The 20,453-nt window shown below is 48.8% G+C and overlaps 1 long non-coding RNA gene across 2 annotated transcripts in view; it reads left to right on the forward strand.

The window, feature by feature from the left end:
* The first annotated feature begins 2,873 nt into the window (after nt 1-2,873).
* The window catches only part of LOC121140978, a 32,435-nt gene continuing 14,855 nt past the window's right edge, over nt 2,874-20,453 (forward strand). For both annotated transcript variants that reach the window (XR_005877950.1, XR_005877951.1), the window contains exons 1-2: nt 2,874-3,096; nt 4,127-4,287. This is a non-coding gene — a long non-coding RNA (uncharacterized LOC121140978). The remainder of the gene's footprint in view (nt 3,097-4,126; nt 4,288-20,453) is intronic.

The following is a 20,453-nucleotide window of genomic DNA, read 5'->3' on the forward strand; positions in this document are numbered from 1 at the left end:
ACTCTGGACCAGCACTTAGGAGCTTAGCTTCAGGGTGGGACCCTGGTGCTCATCACACAGAACAGCTGAGCAGATTTGCAGCCAGAACCTGATTCAGCTTCTGGGTGTACTCAAAGGAGTCTGAGGAACTCTTCCAAGCAGAACTGGGCATGAGTGACCCTCAGTGTGAGGCACCTTTCTGCAGAATGTAGAGGGTCCTTGCCAACTTGTGAGCAGACTCACAAACGTGGATGAGTGACATTCAGATTCTTGGCATTTCTGTGGCCCTCTCTCTTAAGACATGGCCACTTAACATCCAGGTTCCTGAGCCCCTACATCTGGACTCTCTTACAAGCCACAATGTCTAACACTCTGAGCAGCAGGTGTCACTGTAAGCTATTTATATGTGTGTATTTATTTAGTCCTCATAATAGCCCCCAGGAGAGAGGTACTCCCCTTACACCCATTTTATAGAGGAAGAAAGTAAACCACAAAGAGTCAGGTTAAGTTGGCCAAGTGAATCCCATTTCCAGGAGAATGAACATTGTCTGACTTCCAGCCTGAACGCTTACCCTCAGCCCGTCCTGCCTCCTGAGACCTGTGGGTTTCCATAGGTCTGTTGTTTCCTGCATATATCACTAACTGTCAGTGATCTTAAGGTTTGGGATGGGAGCCCAGGAAATAACTGAGCCTCCCAAGTCCCCACAGACCTGGGTGCAAATCCTGCTTCTACAACTTCTGGATGCACGTGAACACCTTTTGGCTTGCGTGCCTATTTTTCAGTTGATTATGCTCTAGCATAGACCTAGGCTGAGAAAGAGGGATGGCCGAGGAGAAGAAACCATGCTCTGGGGAGAGTCAGATGCTTTTCCACTAGCGTCATCTCTGGCCGCAGGCTAATGGGACCCTCAGCCTCCTTGAAGTACTAGTTTCTTCTCCTGGGTGTTGGTCTTTGTCTCTGAACCACAGACCTGCCTCTGCTTGGAAGCCCTCCATCACTCTGTGCCTAGAGTGATCTTACCTGGGCATCTGAGGCTATAGGGAACTACCATTGGATCCCATTCCCATCCAGAAATGCAGCACACCATGGTTACCTGGGGTTTAAGGGTATCACATCTTCTTCTGTCACTAAAGGTAGGGCTTGACTATGGTCAATTTCTTCAGCCTGCACCCACAACACACCCTTCCCTGTCCTCATGCTCTCAAGAATCCTTTGACCTTATTGTTGTAACCTCCCCCATCCATTGTCCCTATACACACACACACACACACACACACACACACACACACACACACACACAGGAGCTTTGTCCAAATCTACTTCCCAGCCCCCATCCAGGGGCCAAGAAGGGGGGAGCATTCTGAAATGGGAGGATATTCTTGCCAAGCTGCCCTGGGGACATTCCCTGAAAGGGAGTCCTGAGGCCAGGCAAAAGGGTCAGGTTACTAAAAGAGATAATCTGATTATATCCAGTCAGTGGTGGCAGGAGGCAAGGAACCAGAGCCTTGAGCCTGGAAAAAAATGGAGAAATAAAACCAAGCAGGATGCTGAAGCCTAAAGTGGGGACAAAATACAGAAGCCAAAAGTCCTGGGTTCACATTCACACATGACCACTTAACTGAACCTCCAAGCTAGAGGACCAGGGCCGTAGAGAGACTGCTATTCCTTTCAGAAGGCCGGTGTAGATTCTAAGCCAGAATCTCCTGTGCTCATTCCTCCCCCAGGTCCTCCATGGGAGGCTCAAGAGGAGATCCAAGTCCGAAGCTCCCCAAGCTGTCTAAATGTGGTTTCTCTTCATCCCCTCTCCATGCATCAAGCATGGCAAAGTGGCCCCACTGCTCTCGGGGCGTTGGTGAGCACCCCCCCAGCCCGGCAGCCAGCAGCTGGCCTGTCAACCTGAGAGGGAATCTGCCCCCAGGGAGGCTCCTAATTTAATCAGCCTCACAAATCAGCTCGATGGGTTTAATTGATCTTTTTCACTCCTAATATTGTCGCTGTCACCGTCTGAGTTGTGTCTTCCCCAGCCACCCCTGTGCATCATGCTCAGCTAATCCAGACAGAGAGGATGGGGGTGGGGGGGAGATGCACTCCAGGAGCATGTGGCCCAGATACACCTTAGAGGGATTGGACCAAGAAACTGAGAAGGGCAAACACAGCCAGACCCTCCATGAGTCACCTGCCTGAAGCGCCAGTGAAGACACTAGGGGGCCCATTTGAGCCTCAGTTTTCATACCAATAAAGATTACAATGTTCAACCCTTCAGGATCCATATTCTTCATGAGTTTGTTCAATGTCTAGTGTGTTTTAGGCACGGTGGTATGCAGATAAAAGGAATGCTAGTAAGCAGACATGAACCTGTCCTGACAGTCATGGGACTTTAAATTGATGCCCTTCCCTGGGCGATACTCTCTGTGGAGCATATGGTCTAGAACCACTTAGGAACTACGTGTGCTATGCTCTGGTTCTGGGGGTAGGAGGAGGAGGGGAGGAAGGGCTTCCTGCAGGAAAGAGAAAGTGAATGCACTTCCCAGAGGAAAACCATTGTCTCTCACAGAAGGCTGCTGCAGGCTGACCAGTAAAGATAGAGACTGAAAGTCCAGGGTACAGACCAGACAAGGTCAGACAATGAACTCCTAAACTCTGAACTCCTACATCGTCAAAGATACCCTACAGTAAGAGGGGTGTTGCTGTTTCCCATGAAATACACAGACTTTTTTTTAACCTACATGTAACTAATTTAAAAGATTCATGAGATGAAATCATCCTTCCTTCCTACGTTAAATGTGACCACACACACACACACACACACACACACACACACACGAGAGAGAGAGAGAGAGAGAGAGAGAGAGAGAGAGAGAGAGAGAGAGAGATTTTAACCTGTTCTTTTTCTTTGATTTAAGAAAATACAGGTCATGAGCCACAGCATTGATTTACAGTCCCTAGTGAGTGAGGATGGCGGGTTAAGGGATGGTATGATCTTCCGGTTTTGCAGATGGCATTCAGAAGACCTGATTGAACCCCAGGAGCCGTGAGAAGCCCTAGGTTCTGTTTTCTGGGGTGATCTAATGACACCTGACTGCTGTGTGGAAGTCACTTGCAAACCAGGAGTGGAGGTAAGGAGGGCAATGAGGAGGCTGCAAGAACAAGGCTGGAGACAAGGTTGTGTGGATTTGATAGCTCTGTGGAGTAAATGGGGCTACCAGCTGAGATCCCGTATCCTAAAATCTGAAATCCAAAACGGCTCATAACCAAAGCCTTTGGAGCACCCTTATGATGCCAAGTGGAAAGTTCCACACCTGACCTCTCCACAGGGCTCCAGTACAAGCACAGGCAGACTAACAGACCCAGGAAACTGCCCCAATGCTATGTATAAAGGCTATGCAAAGCAGTGACTTTTGTGTTTACATTTGATTACAATCCCCAAGATGTCTCATTACTTGTATGCAAATATTCCAGAACCTGGCAGGGGTGAGGGTTGGGGGGGGCGGGATCTGAATTCCAAAGCATTTCTGGTCCTAAGTAGTTTAGATAAGGGTTACTGAGCCTAGAAGAGGGGCGGAAAATATCACGCCAATTAAAAACATGTTTGGGTGAGGTGGAGTGGCTCATACTTATAATCCTAGAACAGGGGAGGCTAAGATAGGAGACTTACTGGAAGCTCAAGGCCAGTTTCGGCTGCAAAGCAAGTTTCAGACCAGGCTATGTCAGCCCACCAAAAAACAACAGCAACACAAACAAGCTCCTGTTCCAAATCTTCCTGCAAGCTGCCCGAGTCCAAACGCCGGCTGTAGAGCCACCCAATTGTAATCTTGAGGGGATCTTTCTGCTAGATTTCCCAACTGCAAAATGGATCCTAGGAGTCCCTCCCACCCAGACTCTCCTGGAATCATAGTCAGGTTTAGAAACAATGGCCCATATGCTCACCTAGGGTTTAGCCCCTAACAAGAGCTCAACGTGTCAGTCAGAGTTGACTGACACAAACAGACACATCCAGACTCCATCCTGTGAGGTCCTGAGAAAGTGATAGCCCATGACTCCTGGCCCAGGAGAAGTTTCTAGAATCCTTTTGGATTTCCTTTCATCTAAACCAATTTTGGACTTGACGAAGCTCCCAGGCTCAGCTTGTCATACTCTCATTCACAGGTGATCAAACTGAGATCCAGACTAGTGAAGTCACATGTGATGAGTTGACAGTTACATGCGAGTACCCACCTAGACCTGTCACGGGAGCTGAGTTCATTCCTGGGTGGTGGCTGCTGATGTGTCTGGTGTTCTGCGGTTCCACGTTGACCTTGTAAACACAGGTAGGTCTAGACTTGTGTACAGCATCCTCCTAAACAGACATCACTCTCCTCCTCCTCACCTTCACCCCCAGGAGCCTCCGTGGGGCACAGTAGACAAGCTAGTGGAGCAGCAGGCTATGCAGGAAATGGCACCACAGACAGGCTGTGTGTTCATTAGAAGTCTGATTCTAGCCGGGCGGTGGTGGCGCATGCCTTTAATCCCGGCACTTGGGAGGCAGAGGCAGGCGGATCCCTGTGAGTTCGAGGCCAGGCTGGACCGATAGCCTCCAAAACCCTGTCTCGTAAAAACCAAAAAAAAAAAAAAAAAGTCTGATTCTAGAGGGCAGAGGAAGACGGGGCCAGGCCTCCCCAACAGCGAGGATACACGTCTCTGAGATATCATCATCTAATGGTGTGGGTGCTGAGGTAAGCCGGTTAACAGACAGGAGGATTAGGCACAACAGGGATCTGGAGGCACTCAAGCAGACCCAACCAGTCCCCTCCCAAGTCTAGGCTCTTAAATTCTGTGTGATATTCAGAGCATAGGCATGGAGAAAATTTGCTGTGTACCTGCTCACTAGCGAGACCTCTCAGGTACCAAGAGAGCCACCCCACCCCCGTCACTAGTCTTCCACTCTCTTAATAGTGGTTTTAAAATATGTCCGTCAGTTAGAATGCAGACATGGCCCTGTAAGTAAAGTATTTGGAACATGCATGTGAAAAAAAAAAACCTGAGTTTGAACTCCAAATTCCATATAAAAAGTCAGGCGTGGTGATATATGCTGTAATTACAGGCTTGGGGTGGGGAGTAGGGAGGAGGGCCCCTAGGGCTTGCTGGTCAGCCAGCCTAGCTGAGTCAGCAGGTTCTAGGGACTGCCTCTAAAACAAGGTGGGCAGTTCCTCAGGAACCACACCTGAGGTTGACCTCTGGAGTCCACATACATGCATCCATACATACACAAGCATACCTATAACAGAAGCATATGTCAGTGATGATGTAAGCCAATTCCTCATTGCCAATCCGCATTTCTAAATGTTTTAATGACAAATCAAGGTCCCAGTTGATGGTTCTCAGTTGCTTGAGTGTCACAAAGTAAATGCTTTTGGCCCCAGAAATACCTGGCGATAAAAACAACTTTCTTTTAAAAATGGTTGTGAATTCATAGGCCCAGTGATGAGAGGAAATTGTTGGCTATAGCTCGCTTCTCTTTGTTCCTGTTCTGAAGCTGGAAGTTTACTCTCTTTTAGGGAATGATATATCAAAATCTCCTCTGGAAGGACTCATTCCAGCGTTGTGGTTTTTGATGACCAAGGAAGGGGGCCATAGGCTGGACTTGGAATCCTCAGATTTGTAGGATGGTAGCCAGAAAACTGTCAAACTTGGCAACCCTGGGGAACCTCCAAGTTTTGTGAAGCCCTCTTGTCATAGTTTTGCTAACTTGATACAAACTTAGACATACCTGGGATTAGCGTGGGGGGGGTTGTATAGTCTTTGCTAGTGGTTGGTGTAGAAGAGCTCAGGCCTCTATGGGCAGAATTATTCTAGGTTGTTTAAGAAAGGCAGTGAGCCACGGAAGAAGTCAATAAGCAATGTTCCTCCATGGTTTCTGTTCCAAGACCCTGTCCTAGCCTCCTGTGATGATGAACTGTCAGCTAAACAATGCCCTGATTTGCTTATCACAGAGACAGAAAGCACGCTAGGACACCTCCTGGCCCTCCAGTTTCGCCATGTTAGAAGGCACCACGCTCTTACAAAGAGTAGAGTAGTTCAAGAGGAAGCCTTGTTCAGTTCTTTCCAGAACAGAGGTTGGAATTCAACCAAGAAGGATTCACACAGTGACAGCCACTCTACAGGGGTTCTGTAGGATCTGCAGGAGTTCATCAGACAGAGAAAGAAAAAGAGACAGACAGACAGACAGACAGGAGAGAGAGACAGAGACGGAGAGAGAAGGGGAGGGAGGGAAGGAGGAAAGGAAAGGAAAGGAAAGGAAAGGAAAGGAAAGGAAAGGAAAGGAAAGGAAAGGAAAGGAAAGGAGAACACTGCAGATGAAGTTTTCATAAGGGTTCAGAGTTCATACGATAGTTTATATACCGACATGACCCGAAGCTTGAGATTATATGGGTTAAGGTGCAAAAGGAAACTGAGGGCAGTGGAAACAGAGGTGAAAGTGTAGGGAGAGCCAAGGTCGCCCAGGACCACAGTACAAATACAGGAAAGAGAAAGTGGAGAGTCCCAGAGTTCACATCATTTGAGGGGGTTTGTAGTGCCCTGGAAATACTCAACTTAAAGATGGAAGGCTTCGGGGAAGACAAGAGTATGGCAATATCCACAAGATGCTTTTCTATGCTGTGAAGTATTTTTTTTTACCTCCACTCCAGTGCTCGTGGCTCAGAGCTTGTGGAGAGCAAAGCAGAGATGAGGACAAACACCACAGGGGCCTAAGAATGGGACAGACCATTTGGAGTGGGAGTGAGTTCCCTGTACTCAGAAGTATGTTTAGCAGAGTGGCTGCCAGAGATTCAAACAGCAGGTGAATTTCTTAGTTTTCTTCCAGCTCTGGAAGTCTCCCTTACTATTTTGTCTTGCATTAGAATGGATTTGAGAAGTTGCCTCTGGGGTTGGGGGTGGGGGATAGTAATCAAAATGTAAATACCACGGGAATAATAGGTTTGGCCTAATTATCAGCGATTACTCAGTTTGTCATTATTTCTGTACAATATATCCCAAAGTTCCGGAAAACAAATCAAAGAAACTACCACGGCCGATGCCATTAATAGAAGCAAAACACTTCAAGACGAGAATTTAATTTACTGGGTGAGTTCTTGAGGCACGTTTTTGTTGATGAATATTTATAAAAGTAGGTTAGGCTGGACCTGGTAATGATTGCAAAATATTTTAATGCTGTCCCCCTCATTAATTTACCTTTAATGAATGACTTGATAAAGCGTAGCTGTTTGTACGTAATGATTTCATTAATAGCTATGGCATATGCAAGCGTTTTGCACATGTTTGAATGGCACCTGAATAAAATACCTTAAATTATACAGTAGAATAAGGTATATTTGTTGAAATGTGCCAAGCCCCTGCCTCTTTGTAGCCAGGATCTAGGAATTTGCTGCATTTCAAATAGCAATGATATAAAGAGGCTTGAGTGACCAGGTTCTTCAGTTTCTTAGTTTTCCCTCAAAACCAGCCTCTGCGAAAAGCCTGTACACAAAACTTGCAGGCAGAGAATTGCAAGGAGATGCCACCCTCACACCCCGCCCTAGCTGTCCCACCCCACCCCCTTTTTCCATCCCTAAGGATTGCTTCAACCTTCCCTTGGGAGCAGAGGCCCAGCCAGAAAGTCTATAATGAAGGCAAGTGTGTGCAAGGGAAGGGGAGAGGAGGTGGCTTTGTTTGGGGAGGAGTCAGAGAGGGGGACAGGCCACTACTAGTGAGAACAGGGTACCTGTGAAGATCCCTCCCTCAGATTGCTTTCTGACTGCCCCAATCTCTTTGATCCTCACCTGCTTCACATAAGGGCCAGACCCTATTGTCTTAAGGATGTCATGACAACTTAAGCTTTGCTTAAACTGGTTTAGGAGAAAAAGGAAGCACTCCCCACCCTTCAACTTAAAATGGGTTTCCTTTGATGACTTTGGGTCCCTGAGATGACCTGAGAGGGTAAAGTCACTTGTCATGCAATCCTGGTGACCCACACAAATGTGGCTGGAGAGAACTGACTCCATGAAGTTGTCTCTTGACCTCTACATGTGCACCCCCATAAATAAATATTAAAATTTAAAAGGGTTCCTTAGACTAGCCCTCAGCTGTACCTACTCACCCGCCCCCTCCCCATGCTTCTGTGTGCGGCTGTCTCAGGGTTTGCTTGTTGCTTGTTGACCAGGAACCGTGCTGCTTATGTTCACTGCAACTGGCTGAGAGACAGGAGGGAGAGTGGGAGGGTGAAAGGGAAAGTGGAGAGGGAGAAAGACTGATTAAATGAGAGTTGAGACACAGAGCCAAGCAGGCCACTGGTTGGGGTCAATGTCATTGGTCCTGTGAGCAGCCATATTGCCTGCTGCCACCCTGTCCAGACCTTCATGTCTCCCCCTGACTCAGATCTCTTCTCTGTCTCCCCTGGCTGTCCATTCCCTCCTGTCTCCATATGGGCAGGTCTGGAGTAAGCAAGTTTATGTAACAATGTGAACAGTGTCCCTCGGTGGGGGCACAATGACACATGGCCTCCTATTATTCTCCGTCTTTGGGTTCTCTGGATCTTCACCCCCTCCCCAATCTTGTCTACCTCCAAGGATTGTTTCATCAGATTCTCCTGAACAGAAACAGACTCCATAGAACTGAATGCTAACTGGAATTTCCAGAGCTAGGAAACAGCTGAGCTAAGCCTTCAGCACAGGGGGCACTGGGTACAACTGAATGACTCAACAGGTCACTTCTCCCAGAGATATTTCCACTGTTGAATGTATAATCCAAAGGAATGAATTATGCATGGTAAAATGTTTGACTCAAGGGCATGTAAACAGGTGATGAATGACCTGGCTCCATGATTCAGCACAGAGGGCCAAGCAGATCTGAATTCAAACTCCTCCTATTCCCACTTAGGAAGTAAGTAGTCTTGAGCTAGCCCTGTCCATGTTCTGGGCCTGTTTCCCAATATGTGAAATGGGCGTGACCGTCCCACCCACCAAGGTTGAGACAGGGTCCAGCATGTATAGAATGGTGTCACTTCAGCTGAAGAGCGCGGTCCAGCTACAACTGACCTCAGCAGGACAGGGTGACAAGCAAAGACCTGTCCCTGGGTTCATGAGGTAGAGGAAGGAAAGGTAATGGTACCCCCAGGCCTGCTGCTCTAACCCCATCTCTATTGCTCAACAGTGGGCTGATACCACCTACCCCTATGCTATTGCCTGGATGGGAAGGGCTGGTACCTGTGTCTACCCTGCCGCCCTCGTCTCTGAGCTGTCCCCCACCTCCGAGGGAAGATTTATGGAAAGATTAAGGGTCCTTTTTTTTCAATATCTATTAATATTCATGGCGGTCTTCACAGCCATCTGCTTTTAACGATTTTGTTTGCAAAGACCTGAGATTAAAATATGGCCTGCTAGTGCTCTGAAGCATCTGAACCGAGGGCGATAAAACAAAGGCCCTTTCAAGAGCTGCAAGCAGGCCTGTCACTCCACCTGCAGCCTGGAGACTAATGACTACAGGGAGGGAGGGGGAGCCAGGGAGGCTCCAGACCTGGTTGAGATCAGACCTGAGCCGCAGCTCCCCTGCTCCCCTCAGGCTCAACAGGGTTAATTGAGGAGGGAGACAAGCAGCCCCTGCTCCCTCCCTGACACCTTGCTCAGGCTCCCTAGGGTAAGGAGGTTCAACCAGGGCAGGGGAAAGATGCTGGTGGCAGCCCTGGGGACACAATACTTCCTGGGCACCGAAATCCTGGAATCAGCACCCTGGAGAGAGGCTTGTTGACATTTCAGGTGCCCAGAGAGGTTCAGACAGGGTTGGGGTGCTTGGGTCCACACCCTTTCAGCACAGTGTGAGTCCCTGTAAGATGCTGTCTGAAACTGGGCTCCCTTGTCTCGACCTCTGCAAGCAGCTACCTCTGTTCGGCTCTGCCTGCGACAGAAGCCCTACTTGTCACCAATATGCCGAGGGTGCCTTAGATCACAATAGCAGCCCATCAGTGAGCTTCCTTTCAAAGGACACAAGGGAGGGGTAAGCTATGAGACCCCACCAGCCTGTGGCTGCGCTGACCATTCCCTCCACGACCACAGGGGGCACCGTGCCAGGGCTCTGGTGTGGTTCAGAGCAATTTGTGGTTTCCAGCTTCTGTGTGGAGGGTCCTAGGAGGCTCTGAGCGGCATGGCTGAAGATGCCTGCTCTGGGGATGGTGATAAATAGTGAAATTCTAGTCCCTGCTCCCAGGGACTCTTCCTCATATCAACCAGGCATTTTAGTCCCTACCCCAGACTTCCCACATTGGGTTCCACCCTTAGGATAGGCAAGACCAACCAGCTTCAACTCCCTGACCCAAACCCAAACCCTATACCACCTGGCACACTCTCCCTTACCTGTGAGTCATCTCCAACCCCCACACCCGCTCCTCACTCTCCTCCTCCAGGTGAGGCAGAGCTGGACACACCCGGCCTGCAGCACCCTAACTTCTAAGGGGACCCCCTGTGTTGCTCCAGAATAAAAGCGAGTTATCTCTCACCTTCAAGGTGGGTCACACTAATCCTCTCCCACTTCTGACCTATCACGCAAGAGCTGCCACTCTTGGGAACACGCCGCCCCACCCCCATGCCTCTAAGCTTTTACAAGCAACATTCTGTCTCCCTGCCACCTATGTTCCTTCTCCTTTACCCATTAAGGCCCCCCAAATCAAGGGCCTCCATGAAGCCTTCCAGTGAGTGTCATCAGGCCAACACCACCAGGAGAGTTGCCCGTGCGTAACAGCGGCACCAGAGGTATGCTTAGGAATGTGCGGCACAGAGAGGGAGCAATTCACTCAACATTGCACAGTTGCTGTGTGATATAGCACAGCATTCTAACCCGACAAGTCAAACCCCAAGACTCCTCACTGCCTCCTCTATTCTGTCTCACTCCCTTCCCCACCTGTGCTACCCACGGGCACACGCCATGCACATCACTGCCATGTCACAGTTGATAATGGAAAGCAGACTACTGTCCAACTGTGTTTCTTCCCTGATGCCCTTGGGAGGAGTTCACTGTGTGTCTATGTCCCTAGCATACAGCCAGCACCAAAAAGAGGCCTGGGAGGAGTTCCTAAGGGTGCAGAGAAGGAAGGAAGAGTGTGTGTCTGTGTGAGTGGCTTGTGCGAGTGTCTGTGACTGCAGTCTGTGAGGGGTTTGTGAGAGAGAGGAGAGAAGGGGGAGAAAGGGACAGAGGGGGAGAGAGAGGGAGGGAGGGAGAGATAGAGATAGAGAGATAGAGAGAGAGAGAGAGAGAGAGAGGGATGGAGGGAGGTGTGTGTGCATGTTCGTATTTGCAAATGCATGCATGTGCACATGTGGGCACATACATTCTCAGTCTCCTGAGCCCGAGCCAGCTTTCAGCCGCATGAATAGTTAAAGCCCTTAAACTAGCGCCGCTTCGTCACTGATATTTTTACAAAGTTGTCACAGAGAAATATCATTTTTCTTCCTCCTTTATTTCATTTTCTTTGGGATATAGTAATTAACAAAAGCCGTTAGATGCCAGCAAAACTGTTTCTTTTGAAGTTTCTACATGGCTGTCATCCGGGAGATAAAGGCAGATTATTCAATCTTGACATTCTAATTGTGGATGCCAGATAAAAGCCTGGATTAGACACTTCACAGCCCTACTCAGGGGAGGGGGAGATGAGCAGAAGGGAGGCCACACTGAGCCACGTGGGCTGGGGCAGGAGGGGATCCGCCCGGAGGGCTACCGGCCCTGGCCACACAGCTTGGCTTCTCTTATTTAGAGTCAAACATCTCCAAATTACACAGTGTTAGAGGGAAAGGAGGCGTGTTCCTACTGGAGGGTGACATTCTGGGTTCCAAGCCTGAGTTCACTCTTACAGGCAACCTCCCCCACCACAGCTCATATGATAGACACACCCCCACCACCCACCCCCACTGCCTGTGGCCTGGGCTTGGAAAAAGAAGGAGAGGGCCAGTAGAAGGGACAAATCCTTGTCTGCTAAGAGTCTGTCTGAGCTGTCAATAATAGGCAGCAGGAGCTGCCTGCCAGAGAGGGTAGGGACTGAAGAACCTCCAGCCATGCCAAGAATGAAGGCAGCCTCTCAGGAGAGGCAGAGGCCAGCGTTCAGACACCCTGAAGAATACACCCACTCCTAAGACTAGAAGCTTCTACAGTACAGAGGTCATGTTGTCTGATTTCCCAGATCAATCCTGGACAAGAATACCTATGACCTTGAAATGCAGCTTGTCCTGTGAGCAACCATGAACCAACACATGTTCCCCATCTTCCATGAAACCCACTTACAGACAAGTATTTGCTCTCCACTGGACCAAACAGTAGCACTGATAATAACATGAGGGACTCTATCAGTCAGGTTCCAATCAGGACTCATGATCTACCCTGTGTATTTTAAGCATAAATTTAGCACAAGGACTGATGGAGCAGAGGCTGGAAGATCACAAAAACAAACCCTGGCTCATCACCAGTCCAGGTCCCAGGGGAGGCAGGGAAGTGGCATTAACGGGGCTCAGAACCAAGAGAAGCAGACCTGGAAACTCAGTGTGTCTCAGGGGCTGTGAACACTGCCAGAGGTAGGAAAAGACAGAGATGGGGGTGATGCCCTCCCGGAGTCTCTCTGATTCCCAGGCCCTTTCTTTCCCATTTTGCTTCAGGGGGATATCACAAGCTTAATTGAACTACACCCTGGAACAGAGCCCTCAGGCTGTTTCCTAAGCAGAGCAGGGGTGGGATGAGGAGAGGTTCTGAGGGTTGAGCTGACCAAATACTCTTGGAAGCCTTGCAACCTCATCAAGTGAACTTTGAGGTCCTGCAAATGACTCCATCAGGCCTGCCTTCCCCTCTGTGCGGCAGAATCTATTCCTTGCAGCCCCGGCACACTCCTGTCCTTCAGTTCCCGACAGATCTACCGGGGACTAACTCTCCATGCCCTAAACCAGTGTACCTATTGTGTGGAGAGAGAAACTGGGCCCAAATCAGGAAGAAAGTGTGAGCCCCACATTACAAAGGCTGGAGGAAGCCAAGGGCTGAACTGATTAACAAGGAGGAGGAAGGAGACTATTCATCGGACCATTGAGAAAGTGCCCCAGTGTCCATCGCCACTGAACCTTGTCAGGAAAGAGAGCAGTGATGATGACAGGGACAAGAAAAACAGGTCCTGAGCGTCTCAGGGGCTGGCACTGTCACTCCATTGTTGTGCGACCATAACCAAGTGCCTCTCTGTGTGCTGTGGCAGGTGGGGAGGCTCAACTGGACAACACCTGGAGGCTTCCCCACAATACCAAGCTGAGATTCTGTTTCCTGGACAGAGGTGGGGGAAAATCCAGAAGGCAGTGGAGAGCAAGAAGGGTCCTTGGAAAGCAAAGTCGAGGGGAGACACTGGGAAACATAAATCTACTGGCGAGGCTCTCTCAGAAAGGGCTTTAATTAATTGTTTTTATACGACATAAGAGCGACTCATTACCGAACAGCTTTGATTTGTGACACCTGCATTATAGATGATTTTTAAATTAACATTTCCCCAATAAAAGGTGTCAGTAGAGAGCTGAAGGCGCCCAGAGAAATATAAAAGGGTAATAGTATGAAAATACAAACAAACACCAGCCCAGCCTGACAAAGGGGGCTGCTTAATCAATTTTACAATTAATTAAGGCTGACTGGGAGAGCTGGGACCCTAGAGGCAGTTCAAGAGACCAGGTTGAGTCTCAGACATCAAATGCTACAACCAGGATAACGTTTGGGCTTGAGAGAGAGGCGTGGTGTAGAAGGGAGGTATGTTGTCTTGCTTCCCAGTAAGAGACCTGGAGACAAATCTGCCTGGGGAGCATGTTTTCTCTTCTTGTGCTGAATTCATTGTGCACTAGTTTAGTAAGTCTATAGTGTGACAGTAGCAAGATGGATCTACCCAAGAGACCAAGAAACCAAGGGCCCATGTGTCTGGTCCAAGGAAGAGTGAAGGGCAGAGTAAAAGAAGGAACTAGAAAGCAAGAGATAGATTTCAGAGGTGTCTGCAAATGTAATTAAGCATTAGGAGTTTTTTCCAAGGCCTCCAGTGAAGAATGGCAGGCAAGAATGTCATGTGACAAGGCCTGTGGCTTAGACAGCTATGGGGCAGGCTGCCTGTCAGAGGGATGGAGGGAAGGAAGGGAAGTTGCCTGAATGAAGCTAGTGTGTGCACTGAGTTCAGAGAGATGGCTGCAGCAGAGCCGGGGACACTGGGGAGATCTAAAAGGCAGATCTGGCTCACAGGCCCTGTCTTGCCCTTAGAAACCAGCTCATAAAGGGATTAGTTACAGGGCCTCCAGAGAAAGCCAGTGACTGGAGGATTTCAAGCCAGGATTGAGGATGCTGCTGAAGACAATGTGGTTTGGGTAGAACTATCAGGGAGGACCTTTCCTAGGAGGTAGCATTGGAAAATCCGAAGTACCTAGAGCCAGCCAGGGGATGGTTGCCTGGAAACCTACTAAGTAATTGCAAGGACCAGAGGCTAGAAGATCAGAGTAAGTGTAGAACTTTCTGCCCTCCTATACTCTGTTTTTTCCTTTGCTTTTCCTATTTGCCTAGGAGGTATCACTTTTCCAGCAGAAGCTGTGGAATGTGGAAAGAGTTTCTCAGACGCTGTGGCAAGTTTCCAGGCTCTTCCCACTCTGCCTGGGGATATGGTCATAGCAGGGACCTTGTCTCCATCTGATGCTTACAGAAATCTACCTTTATCACTACCTTGAATAGAGAATAGATGAATGGATGGATGGATCCAGTGATGTCACATAACACAGCACATCTCACTAGGAGTTAATGAAGCCAATAGGACATCTTAGCTCACAGCATACTTTTTGCCACAAGTCCATGACAAAGCCACTACCTGAGGAAAGACATTGGTACATCATTGGAACAGTAATAGGAACATGTTTGTATCACATATCTAGTGGGGATGAGGGAGACTCTCCAAATAATATCTGCACAGGCTTGGACTAGTTTGGTAGTGCCCTCTCCATGTCACCCAAGGGCCCAAGAAGACACAATTATTGACTGGGGCTCCTGGCTAGAATATCTGAATGCTTTGAGTCTCTTTGCCAAACAGGTTGGTTTTACAAGCTGGTTTTGCAACAGAGAATAGCAGACCATACTTTTGGGATAGGGGAGAAGTGGAGAGTAGACTCTTGTATCCAGGGTGAAGTCCAACAAGTGTATGTGTCCTCAGGTCAGTGATGAGAGCTGGGCTTAAGGGAATGTTAAATGAAGCTGGAACTGACCACTGGGAAGTGAGTTGGGGGGTGTTTGTGTCTATATGTATATGTGTGAGGCCAATTCACAGGGCTGATATCTAGGTGAGGGTGAGGGTCAAGGTTTCCAGAATGACTATAAGAAGTCTACATTTAGCAACCAGAAAGTAGAATGAAAAGACTGGGGTAGAGTTCAAGTATAAACATGGACCCCCAAGAAGGGGAGAGATGGTATCTGCCTGGAAAAACTTAGGAAGGCACCAGAAATGAGGTGGGCTTGTCTGGAAGGGTAGAGATGTTCAAAGAGCAGGAACTTCACAGTGAGTCTACAGCACCCTTCCTTTTAGCCTTCCTTGGAGAAAGCACCTCAGAAGGCCAGCTTCTTCTCGGAAGTTTAGAAAGAATGTCACTCAGGATCTGACACAGCATTAAATCTATCCATATCCCACACGAGGAGCCCAAGCAAATGGGAGGAAGATGTCCTCCTGTGCCCCTTGAGCAATGCTGCAAAGTGGGTGTCTCTCTACAAGCATGAACAGTGGGATTCTTTATTCACCATGTAACAGATGAGGGGATAGAGGCCCAGAAGGCTCAAAGGCCTTGCAGACATCCCACAGGACCAGACAGAAGCAGAACTCATGCCCTGACTCCAAGTCTACACACGTAGGTGAATTTGCTATCTTTGGTTCTGATTATTCCGAAGCACAGATGAATAACTGGCAGCTGATGCTAAAAATACATGTTGTGGGTTTGATTGACAGCACAAGCTTGGTGATGTACAAACACGCCATTTCTCTCAATAACTGATACTGGCTTTGCTCTGTGAGTGTTTATCCCACAGGCTGCCACTCGGTGGGGAAGGAAAGAGAGCACACTTGCCAATAGTGGCGTCTTCATCCATTCTGGTCATTTCCTCATCCCATTTCTCTTTGCAAAAGTCACCTTCAAATTATCAAAAAAAAAAGTGTCAACTGTCCAGTTCAAAGCCACCTCCTGTGTAGCTCCTGCCAGAACTAGCACTGGGAGCTGGAACACTCTGCTCTCGTAGACTAGGTGTCCCATTGTGAAGGGCTAAACATGACTCCGCAGGCTGCCACCACCTGTCTGCTGACATTGCTTGCCAGCGTCCTAACCTGGCTGGTCACCAGTGCTGGGACCACCTGCCAGCTTCTTACGTGACATTGTAGATGACTTTTCAAGTCCTGAGCAGACACCTTCTCCTTGACCTTCTGGAATCTGAGCCCATTGAGGTGTGGCTTCTTCCCCCTTACTGGTGGCAAGTTTGGGGATGGAGCATGGCAGTTAACACCCAGTGACTCTGCCTTTCTCTTTATAGAAAGAAGGATGCAGGAGACACCCTGCTTCTATTAAAACACCTCTCTCTTAGCAACCCCTACAGAGACAAATATGGCTAGACTAAGGACACCCTCTAGAACATGACCAGGAGTCTACACTCTATGATCATCCAGCTCCAGACCCTGTCTAATTTTTTGTTGGCCCAGGAACTAAGAATGGCTTTTACATATATTATTGCTGGAAAAAAATACATCTGGGGTATAAAGAGGACAGTCACAGTCATTCATCTGTGTGTTCCCAAAAGCTCCTTCCTGAGCCCCCATTGCAGAGCTGAGTATCAGTAAGAAATACTATTTCTATCTGATCTTTTTCAGACAAGCTTTGTCAACCTCAGTTCAAGACTGCATTTCCCAGACTCCCTTGCATCTAGGTAGACCATGTGCTCTGAAGCATAGGATCTGCTTTGGTCCTCTTCAGGAGCAGTGCATGGTCTTAACCTCAGAGCCATCTTCCCAGCCCCTCACTGTTACTTCTTCTGAGCTCTCTTCAACCCCTGGCAGAGCCAAGCAGCAGTTGTACCGCTAACAACATAAGATTCCCAGGGTTCCAGGACCATGGCCCAGGTGACTCAGTCACAGAATGAAGGAAATGCTGCCACTGCCCTACCAACTCTAGATTTACGAGAAGAAAGGTGTGCCAGTTTGTGAACTTGACACTAGAGTAACCTGGATGAAGGAATCTCTCTGAGGAATTACATCCATCAGACTGACATATGGGCATCTATGTGGGGCATTTTCTTGATTAATGATTGATGTGGGAAGGACCAGCCCACTGAGGGTGGTGCCATTCATGCACAGGTAGTCCTGAGTGATATAAGAAATCAGGATTAGGAGCTAGAGAGATGTCTCAGTGGTTTTCAGAGGACCTGGGTGCAATTCCCAGAGTCCACGTGGCAGCTCACAACTGTCTGTAACTCCAGTTCCAGAGAATCCGACGCCCTCACACAGACATACATGCAGGTAAAATATCAGTGCACATAAAATTAAAAATAAATGGATCGTTGAAAAAAGAATGTGGAGAAGAAGAAAGAATACAGGCTGAGCAAGCCATGGAGAACAAGCCAGTAAACAGTGTTCCTCCATGGCCTCTGCTTTGGTTCCTGCCTCTAGATACCTTCCTTGGCTTCCCTCAATGATAGACTGTAACCTACAAGCTAAATATTCCCTTCCAAGTTGCTTTTAGTTAGCAGCAGAAATCTAACTAGAACAGAAAACATCTTAGATGCTCTAAGTCACAGAGTCACAGCCTTTTCCCTGGGTGGTGCAGATGCCCAGGCCCAGCAAGACACCATTTCCAGAATGCCCTGCCTGTCAGTCCCATTGGTCTTACTGAAGGCCACTGTCCTTGTGTAATAGGACTACTGAACAGATGAGGGAATGAGCTCCCTTAGCATTTTCCTCAACAGCTGATAAGAAAATGCTTGCATCAGAGTTTCTTTGCTTGCAAGGAAGAGAGGGACTCAAAGGGAGAGGCTGGTGCAATGCAAAGCGGATCCTCACAGAATCCCAGGAGAGGGCAGGGCAGTGGGGCTTTGTGGGGTCACTCCCATCAGGCTGACAGAGGTGTGCTATTAGGTCTCCCTCACTTCATCAAAGAATCTTGCTGTCCTTACTCTTCCAGCTAAATCCCTCTGATCATTCACAGCAGGTCATTTGCTAGGTTCCCAGCCCTATGTCAGCTCTAGAGATGTCAAACTATCCCCACTCTAGACTCAGCCGCTTCCCCACCTTGCTCTAGACAGACAGAAGACTGGCCCAGCTGTGCCACTGAATCATACCACCCACACCACACAGTGTGGGCAGTCGTTGTCTCAAATGCCCATCCCGGTTGGATCCACTGAGGCCTGGGAGATCCAGCTGCTGTGCACATTTGCCCTGGGAACAGAGTCCCTTACCCAGGAAGCTATATCAGGAGCTCTCTGGTGAAGAGTATGGACTCTGGGCCAGAACACTGGGTTCGTCTCCACCTCCCAGTGCTGTGACCTTAGCAAGTTGGAACATTCATTTCTATTAATACAAAACTCAGAATCACAGTAAAAATAAATGCCTGCCTCCTAGGGCTGTCAAAGATGATATGAATTAATACGCATGGGGCATTGCACACGCAGGAAGTCTTTGGAGGTCAGTGACGAATGAGCATATGATTATGTCTTTGTTGTGAAGCCACAGCATGTACTCAACAGGTGATTCAGGCCCACCTGAGAAAGGAAGGTAACTCCACAGATGGGCTTCCTAAGGTGTCACAGGGCACGTAGGCAACCCTCCACTGAAAACTCCATTCCATCAGTCCACAGGGTACAAGGGCCACCCTCCATTGAAGACTCAGTTCCATCCATTCAAGACACATACTTTCCACATCCATGGGACCTCCACACTCAGTGGCCCACAGAACCTCTGCCTCTGCAGGAATCTGTGTGATGGGAACTCCAAGAGAGTCGCCAGGTTGCCCCAGCAGGTTGGCCAGACCTCGTTTTTGGGCTAACCTCATCAGTCTGAGAAACCCTGAGGAGTCTGTTGGTAAATCCTTCAAGGCAGGCATGCTGCAGACAGAGGCTGGAATCTCAGGAACAAGGTGGCTAGGGCTGTCCTTGAGAAAGAATAGATAATGTAGACACAGATGGAAGAGACTTAGAAAGGGAAATGGGGCAGCCCCATTTCAGCATCACATCCAGTGGGTACAGGACACTGCCTCCTACTCGGTCAAACCTGTCCTGCTGCGTTTTTCAAATATACGCAACAGTCTCCATTTAGCAGGCAGAGCACTGGCCCATAGCAACTACAGGTACTTCTTCTAGCTCTGCCTCCCCGGCCTCTGTGACCTTGACAATGGGCCCTGCCTTAACCACAGTAGCTACATATGGTAGTCCAGAAGACTCCAGGTCTATCTCCCTCGTCCCACTATTAGCTCCTTGCTTCTGCTATGTTCCTGGGGCAGACCCCAAGTGCTGGGCACCCTGAGCCTTCCATGCCAACCTGGGACCAAGACATTTCACTCTGCAATTTATTGTATGCTTTAGAGTCATGAGAAAAAAATAAAACTATTATTCTCAAAACCCCAGTCAGTCTCTTAATGACTACTGCACTAATTAGTAGCAGCTGTTAATGAAGTGTGCAGGTACAAGCCTAGCCTCATCAATTAATCCATACATGCTCCTGGGCTGCAGTAATATTTAAAGGGGAAATCAATAGTTGGCTACCGGGCCTGGGGAGGTCAGTCTAGATGGGCAGGGAAGATGGGGCATTTCAAGGTGTTTGCAGCTAAAATAGCCTATGCCTGAGTCCAGCACTTCAAGAGAGCAGAGACAAGGACAGCACTAGATGGGCTTAAGGATGCTGCATAGCTGTAGTGGGCCAGGAGAAGCTGGCAGGCGTGGGAGACAGCGTCTGCCCTCACTGAGTCTCAGCCAACAGAGCTCCAGGCCAGGCCAGAGGGCACTCAGCCCTTTGCCAAGATATCCCACCCCAAATTCTATCCATCCTTTCAGAGTTCGAAGGACAGGGTTGCTTGTACCCCCTTTTGGCAGATGTGGGGGTCAAGGCAGCAAGAGAAATGTGGACCTGTCAAAGAGGTGAGAGTAACAACCTTCCCCTGGCCTGGGTGGCTGTCATTCAGACACCCCTCACTGCAACCTGGCACTAGCCCAATGGGGTAAGAGCGATAACCCCTAGATCACAAGGATCTTGAAGCACTGGAGCTCCAGAAATTACATTTGCTGGACACTGACCAGAGTGGTAGTCCACACCATGCCACCCACTCCCATGCACTCAGCACTTCTGAGACATTGTGAGCCCCAAGACTCTGTGGTTTCCAGTGTCAGGAGGTGCTACTGCTGTATGAATCTCCTATTGCCGCTCCCACAAAGTGCCTGGTGTTTAGTGGCTGAACACAAGGTAAACTGTTGT

This window comes from Mesocricetus auratus, unplaced genomic scaffold, assembly GCF_017639785.1.
Source record: "Mesocricetus auratus isolate SY011 unplaced genomic scaffold, BCM_Maur_2.0 Super-Scaffold_100006, whole genome shotgun sequence".
In the NCBI taxonomy this organism is placed as follows: Eukaryota; Metazoa; Chordata; class Mammalia; order Rodentia; family Cricetidae; genus Mesocricetus; species Mesocricetus auratus.